This window comes from Triturus cristatus, chromosome 5_2, assembly GCF_964204655.1.
Source record: "Triturus cristatus chromosome 5_2, aTriCri1.1, whole genome shotgun sequence".
Taxonomy (NCBI): Eukaryota; Metazoa; Chordata; class Amphibia; order Caudata; family Salamandridae; genus Triturus; species Triturus cristatus.
In genome coordinates this window covers 68,912,380-68,919,587 of record NC_140588.1, presented here as the reverse complement: position 1 = coordinate 68,919,587, position 7,208 = coordinate 68,912,380, and positions in this window count along the sequence as shown.

Sequence of the window (7,208 nt, the reverse complement as noted above, 5' to 3'; positions counted from 1 at the left end):
ATGGGGCAGTCAGGAGACTAGTAGCCATTGGTATGCATTTCGCCAAATGAGTGGCGATGCGATGGGCCAGAGGTCCAGTCTCCACTTTAGAAGAATGGAATGTAGATATGGTATACTGTAGCACGCAGTCAGACTTATACAGCGAACAGCTCCTACCTCAGAGTCATCCCAAGAATTATTGGGCCCATACCAAACTTATTTAGTGAGAAAAGAGACAGGAGTAACGGAGGGGGAACAAGATGGGGCACCGTAAATTCTTGATAAATGCGGAGTGGGAGTCGAGAGGGCCTCACGGGATTGCAAGTAGCAGAAGGTTTCAGGGGACTGCTGAGCTGGTGTGGTTATTGCTGCCACAAGCGATCTGGGGTTGATTTGCCTCTAAAAAGTGTGTCAGATTCATACTGTCTGAAAGATGCCCACTGCAGTACAACTTGTTGAGCTCGCAGGGACAATTGTTTACATGTAGACTGCCTTGGCTTTTGTTTTGTATCGCACTGTAGTGTACGGGTATGAACTTGTAAAATTAAGTTCATGATGTATCCAGTCAGTTTATATACATTATATTTTGCCAGCAAAGAAAATAAAATTTAAAAATAATTATGAGAGGGTTGGTAAGTTGTATTTCTCAATAAGAAATTAGTAATAATTTTGTCTTTTATTCAGATTATTCAGATATATCCAGTTACAGAAATAGCAAGAAGAATTTTGCTTAGAGGCAGCATGAAAAATAATAGCGTGTTCCATAAAGGGAATAGTCCCTATCTTAATCTAAAGGACCTAACCTAGCATGAAACCCATAAAGAGTTTCTTCTGGAAAAAAGCAAAGAGTAGGAGCATCAGCAAATAGTTGCAAAAGAGAGAAAAGTTTCGTTTTGAGACCCTTCAGATTAATTCAATGACAGCTAAGTGGTCTCAGGGTCGAATAGTAGAGGGGGAAACTAATTGCTGAAGAAGATATAGCATATATCCTATTCTTTTGCCCGGCATATGCTGCTTCGAAAAGGAACTGGGTCAAACTGTTAAGTTTAAGACTGATGACTAGGAAATTCTCAGAGGGTCTAAGAATTCTGAGAACTACAACCAACAGCGTTTGGTATTAGTAGGTTTTTGTTTGCTGTGAGTCTTAAAGAGAAAAAGAAAGGATTAGAATTGTAATGTTTTAGAGTGATCTAAATTTTTATTATACCAGTTTTAGCTGTGCATTTATCATGTTGTCGATTGTAAATATTTGAGATTAAACTTTTATTGATGCATTTTATGATGTTGTGCTTTTTATGGTTATATTAAAAGCTGTTTGATGGTGAGAGTACTCTTCATTAAGAGTAGTTCGGGAAAACTCAGCCACGTTCCCTGACAATTGCAGTAGCAACCGCAAGGCCAAGTAAAAGGAAATTTATTCCCAGCAGCAGCTATGATTTAACATAAGGAAGTAGGTCTGCTCACGAAGGGCAAGAAAGCAAAGAAAAATAACTGTTTGCAGTAGCTCACAGCAATTCAGGCAAGCACACTGAAGTACCAAGGAACATGGCAGGGTAGGTGTGCATGGAAAGCATGCATCAATCCATCAAATATTGGATTGAATAGCACAGCACTACCTCTCTAACTAGGAAGAAGTATTAAATCAAAGCTCACGTTGCAAAAACAGGAGCTTGAGCCATCTTGATCCAATGAAGAAGGATCTTCCGATGGTCCATTACTTCTCCTCTCGGTTCCCACGGAAAGCATGCTAGTTGACAAAAGGTTCTCTAAAGACCGTGAAAGCTTTGCATAGTAGATACATTTTCTGAAGGTTCTCATGAGAACCCTCAATAAGCCTATTCTATTAGTTGTTCATTGTCCCACTATACAATAGACTACTGTAATGCCACAGGCATTTATAAATTGTGAGATCATGTGCTGACTATTGACTCCATGTTGCTTTAATTAAATTTCGTGAGCACAGTTTTTATCTTGTGTCTGTCTGACCCTGCCTTTTAGTTAGGAACGCAGGCAGGTCCCAGGTTACTTGGCAACACACAGAGGGCCATATTCTCAAGGAGCTATTGCCGAGTTAACGGCACTTTAGCGCAGCCAAAGTCACAATAAATTTATCACCCCATTCACAAGCTGGTGCCAAAAGCCCATAGCACCAGTTTACCTGCGATAGCAGCCGCAAAAAACTGCCACAGATGACCCCAGCAACTATCGCTAATGAGATGCAGAGCATTCTCAAGGGCCAGCCACATCAGCGATACGACCACAAAACATGCGATAAGTCGCGTTAGCAGCAGGAAATTAACACCTTCTCTGACCTGGTGTAAAGTCGGACCACAGCCTGCACCACAAAAGGGAGCCCAGCTAATAGCCACACATGAAGAACAACAGCTACTCATCATGCAGCTCGGAGAACCAACAGGCCCACAACACCCACCTCCACCACCCCCAGGCCTGCCACCACCCCCCGCACCACCACCCCGGACCACCACAGAGGCAGCGCTGACACAGACCGCGGACCTTCAGAAAACGCACCAGCCTCACAGACATGACACCAGAGTATGTCATTGTCCACTACAGGCTCAAAAGGACAACCATCCTCCGCATCCTGAACATCATTGCCCACAGGCTGATGGTACCAACACAGCGGATAACCAACATCCCACCTCAGACAAAGCTGCTGGCGGGGCTGCACCTGTTGGCCTCTGGGACATTCCAACCAAAAACCGCCAGAGTCGGAGGGGTCTCACAGCCAGCCCTATCCAAGTTCCTCAAACCTGTCCTGGATGCCAACATCAGCTTGGTACCCCAGTACCTATACTTCCCACACACTGCGCAGGAACAGCTGGAGGCCAAGCAAGGCTTCTACGCCATAGCTGCATTCCCGCACGTGTTGGGGGCAATTGACTGCACACATGTCCTACTTGTGCCCCCTGCTGACACTACCGCAACAGAAAGCACAAGCATTCCATCAATGTCCAGGCAATAGTGGACCACCGGGGACTCTTCACCAATGTCGTCGCCAACTACCCAGGCAGTGTGCACGACTCATACATCTTCCAACAGTCCATCATTAACCGGCGCTTCCAGGATGGCACCTACGGAAATGCTCTGCACGTTGGTAAGTACCAAATGAACACACCACACACCTCAACTTCACAATCGTGCAACTCATAACTCTGGCAATGCACACATTACAAACTCACATACAACATGCCCACCTACCAGACACGACAGCACAACTTACTGTGGGAACCTGGGCTAGCCATGTACACAAGCCGTCCACGGCATTGCACCTCAGCCACACAATAGCAGATTGTGGGGAGAGGTGGGATCCAGGCATGTGCGAAGGAGGCAAGTGACCCATTAATAAGCATGTACACAATGCCAAGTGTGGCATGGATGTGATGGCCAGACTGCAGTATGCAGACAACACACGTATCCATGGCAACACACGCCACTGGTGTATGGAGTGTAGTGGATGCAACCATGTCATCCCAGCCAGAGGGGAATATCGCGGAAATGTATCTTTTACGTCCCCCCTGTAAGCGAGAGCAGAGTGGGCTGGCCGGCGTACGCCAGGCCAGCGTAGGGGTGTGAATAAAAAGCACGGAGCTCCGGTCGTGGTCCTCTTCCAGAATGCCCAATGTCTCTGCCAGGGCGATGCCTCTCGCCCTGCCACAAGCCCCATGCCATCGCAATGAGCGGTGTTGCCTGCGATCCTGTGGGGCTGATGCACCCCAGGCAGCTGGTTCCCGAACCAGTCTTGCCCGCCCCTGCGCACCCAGCCCTCAATGCCCAGCTGCCAAAACAGGCGTGTATCGAAGAGGGCCAACCACATGCAGGTGCAAGCTCCAAGCCTGAGGCCCGTGACCTTGGCAGCCTCCTCAGACCATCACGGCCTCCGCGACACAGGCCCGCAGTACTCCTTTCTCGTTGACATACTCCACCGGCATACACAGCAGACTAGTAGGTCACATATTTGGCACTGAGTCATGCCCTCTACATGGCAGAGTCCATGTCATTGTACAGGCCTCATCGCATACTGCATCCCCTTCCAGCTCTGTTGCCCCTGAGTGTGTGCCCTGAACTTCATGCTCGATATCTGTCTGTGGTGTCTGGGCCCATGGGCTGGAGGTTGTCTTCCTCTACATGTAGCGGATACTGACAAGGTGGAAAAGTGGAATCTGTAGCATTCAACTCTGCAATTTGCCTGTTCCTGGTTGTTACTACCCTCTGCATCATACCCTGGAGGGATACCTTCCACTGTTCCCCGCAACCCTCCGCGACATTCCCCTTGGACATCGACGAGTACATGCTCAGCTCGCGTGGCCCTACCTCAGTGCACCGCAAGTCACCGTCCTGTGGTGGCCACTATGCATCCGGGGCCACAAACTCTGTGCTGCTCAAGTCAGGGACCCATGATGTCCGTACCTTGTACTGCTGATTGTCTGCTCACTGTTGTGGTTTTTGCCAGCACCAACCAACCCCTGAGTGGTGGCTTACACTACCCAACACCCATCCAACACAGGCGTCACTGGAGATTTGACCCTGGCAATAAAAGGGGCCGGGCGCACATGCCCATAGCCAGTCCCAGAAACTCACTCAGTGTGTCCGTGTGGTCATTATATATGCATGTGGGACCGGGGCCATTCCACGGTACATTGTGTTGTGTACAGCGTGCACAACCATGTCACTGCTGGCAGTGGTGTAGACCTGGGACATGTGACCGTGTCGTATCTTCATGTGAGCGTAAGCGGGGTGGACAGGCGTATGACAGTACTGCGTAGGGGTGTGGGTCCTCCACACGTGGATCTGGGTGTGGTTCAGTGTGGGCCTTTCCAAGTATGTGGCTGATGCTTGTGTCTCTGTTGTAGTGTCCACCCATCACGCAATCGACAATTTTACTATGTGGCATGTCCCTGGCATGCGTGGTCGGCCGAAGGGATACATGGGGGAGGGCATGCCCGCTCGGGGTCAGGGATCATACATGCCAACTGTTGTGTTTGTTGCTATTAGCGCAGCATGAGCCAAAGATGTACCCTCAACGGCATGTCAAGTTCAGCCAGGCAGGTGCTCTACATCTGTGTCAGCACTGTCCTCACAATGGGCCTACACACGCATGGTCGGACACATTCTGCGCAGCATCATCACTGTGTCGTACTCTTGCTTGTAGACATGCGCAGACAGGCATGTCAATGGTGTGCCGTAGGGGTGCATGTGATGTAATCGCCCCGCGCACACTAGGGAATGTGCTCAGGGGGAGGTGCAGCAGCGAGGCTACGTAGTACACAGTGATGCAGCTTATTTACAACATGCAGTACATATCATACAGGAATCACTGAGTCACAAATATCACATACCAATGAACCAGTGCGCCTGCCAACACATCATGCAGTATGTAGTCGTGGCTCATGTCTCTCTGCACTGTCACAGGTGACCAAGGATATGCACTCTGCGCTTGCATGATGACACCCCTCCGAGCCCCGAACACACAGCCCGAGATACAGTACAATTTGGCCCACAAACGCACCAGGGGCATCGTGGAACGCACATTTGGCGTGTTGAAGTCACGTTTCAGGTGCCTGGACGTCACAGGTGGTAAGCTCCTGTACAGCCCAGACCTCGTGTGCAAGATGATCGTTGCATGTTGTGTGTTGCACAACATATATGTAAGCAGCAAATCCCCATGGATACGAGTGCCAGATGCACTGGACGATGATGATGAAGATGAGGCTGGTGGACCACATCCCACTGCAGCCGCAGCAGGAATAGCGCATAGGGACTACATCATTGACAGTTTATTCTCTGGTTGACGTCACAATGTGTGGGTCCTTTGCAGTAATGGCACAGTACTTTGACTGCCACAGGCACGGCATGTGCTAATAAAAGCATTCTGATACACATTCCCTGCGTGCATGTCACTCATCTGTACAGGCACTTCACTCAGACAAGTGTGATGTGCTGTCAATTGAGGGATTTGTTGATGGATGGTGGGTGTGTCACCTCTGTGCAGTGCGGCTGTTTATGGTGCCACGTATTCTAGCTGCCAGTTCTGTGTGTCACAGTTGTTACGGTATCCCACTCTTCAGTGTTTCACATGTGTCCCAGATCATTCCATTTTGGCTGTCATTTGTGGCCTACAGGTGACAACAGGGGTTATTTTGTGCTCTGATATGTGGCACCATGATGCAGGGATGCACCCTGTAACTCAAGTCCCACGACATGGGCAACATGTGCGTCAGGGGGAGTCACTGACCCTACATTAGTCTGTACTTTCATTCTTGTTTGGTCATGGACATGGCACGTCAGTGTGCAGGGGGTGTTGCTTGTCCCTCTGCAATGTGAGGGGGAGATGCGGTTTCACAGTGTGTACCATGTTTGTCTCCGCATTGGCGCAGGTTACATACTGAGTGCATGTCTATGTGCGTTGTGGCTGTTTGTGGGGAAATGCCTATCTGATTTGGACAATGGTCATTTGTTCTGTGTCACAGCTGTGGGGTTGTGCTCGCAGGTTGTCATCTCACGGTTTGTTTACTCTGCTTTTATGTTGCATTTTCCCGCCAGACGCGTGGGATTTGCAGGCCGGTCGCTGGTTTTCGGTGCTTTTTGTACCACGATTGGCCTCATCGCAGGATTTATTGCATTCATGTTTCACATTTTTGCGATGTGGCGTTCATTTTATCGTGGTCAGTTGACGCGTTATCTGATGACTATCGCATGGGACCGCCGTGTTGTGAATGCCTGGTTAACACGGCGTAAAATTCCCGCGATGGACTGCAATGTTTTAGGTTGCGTTGTTACTTTTGCAATGGTTATCACACGTTCTTGAGAATATACCCCAGAATTGTTTATGTTTCTCACTTCACCAAGCGAGATAAGCTATTCAAGAGCAGACAGTGTGAGCGACGTACAGGGTACAAGGATGAGAAAATGAAGAATCCTGCCTCAGCTCTCATTGGACCCTGCCCAGCTCCTTTGAGTGAACTTGACGCAGAGAGAGTAGCCAGCACCTACAGTGTAGATGTAGGGAGGGTGAGCTTCTAGAAATCTCCCTCTGTGTTAGCAAAGAGTATAGAAGGAGACCTGGTGGCGCTTTGACGGGAACTCTTCTAGGAGTTGACGCACTGCCCTGGCTGAGAGCTCCTGCTGGGACTGTTAACGGGTTCGCCAGTCGTGCTAGCAGGATGATGCAAGACAGACAGTCGGTGAAGTACTCCAAGTTTTAATTACTC